The 1,042-nt window shown below is 42.1% G+C and overlaps 1 long non-coding RNA gene across 1 annotated transcript; it reads left to right on the forward strand.

Moving 5' to 3' along the window:
• The first annotated feature begins 369 nt into the window (after positions 1 to 369).
• On the forward strand, positions 370 to 744 carry LOC149234970 (uncharacterized). Its single transcript, XR_016268244.1, has 2 exons — positions 370 to 510; positions 594 to 744. It is a non-coding gene; the product is annotated as an uncharacterized LOC149234970 (long non-coding RNA).
• Positions 745 to 1,042: the final 298 nt, after the last annotated feature.

The following is a 1,042-nucleotide window of genomic DNA, read 5'->3' on the forward strand; positions in this document are numbered from 1 at the left end:
CCATATATATGTCGAAGGGTTGTTTTGTTAACATAGTTCATATAACCTGATTATGAAATATCTGCACATGATTCTATGCGGTGAGTTCTTTAATATCTTGTATCTACACGTACTGGCTTCCGTGCTGGAGGTGAGAGTTGGCAAGGCCATCTCATGACACCTGGACTTACCTTTAAGGCTGACTGACTTCTTCACGTGAACGGGAATGGCTCCCGTTAGGAACTTTCCCGCCCGGTTCTTTGGTAATCCCGCAATGATCAACGGAGGTTATTTGATGGCAGAGATCAACGGAGGCAGACGCTCCACGTCTCAAAAGGACTCTTTTTGTTTATCAAAGCAGACCTCCGCATACCTCGCGATTTCCTTGGTTTTACTCGGCGTTCGTTTGTCTCCGCGCCATTCTGTCTCGTCTGTGTATCAAATCCTTGGTTCCGATACAGTTTATCCTCCAGCTTGCGGTGTCTGTCATGGCGCCACCATTCCAGGGCTACCAGCTACCGAATTGGCTCAGTGAGTTTTATTGGTTAAATGTTTCAAGGTTATTCTGTGTTAAATTTCAAGTAATGTCAATTACTAGTCTTCCTTGTTTACAGGTTATGGATTGGCGGTTTTGATTAACGCGACCATGGTTATGATCCAGATAAAGGTTTCCTTCTTTGTACAGTGCTTGAGAAGCACTTATATACATTTCATGTTTAAGCAAACACGATTTCCTTGTCTATATAATGATATTTTACTTGCACATATGATACTCGGTTCAGTTCCTCTGTTATGTATCTGCTTGTACATATTCCATTCGGTTCGATTCCTCTGTTGTGCATTTACTTGTTTTCTATGTTTATATACATATAATAGGAACGTCGTAAGGGTTGCACCTGCATCCGAACTCGATGGGTGCATGGTCGACCCCGGCTTGAGTTCTCTGTGAATAGACCACTGTTCGAACCAGCAAGTTACCAATATTTAATAAGGTTATTCTTTTTCTAGCAGTTCTGAAGTCCTCAACAGAAATGCATGTATAGCTGGCTTTATGGACCATATA

Source organism: Pinus tabuliformis, chromosome 8 (assembly GCF_031772625.1).
Source record: "Pinus tabuliformis cultivar Carrire ecotype Pingquan chromosome 8, CPIR1, whole genome shotgun sequence".
In the NCBI taxonomy this organism is placed as follows: domain Eukaryota; kingdom Viridiplantae; phylum Streptophyta; class Pinopsida; order Pinales; family Pinaceae; genus Pinus; species Pinus tabuliformis.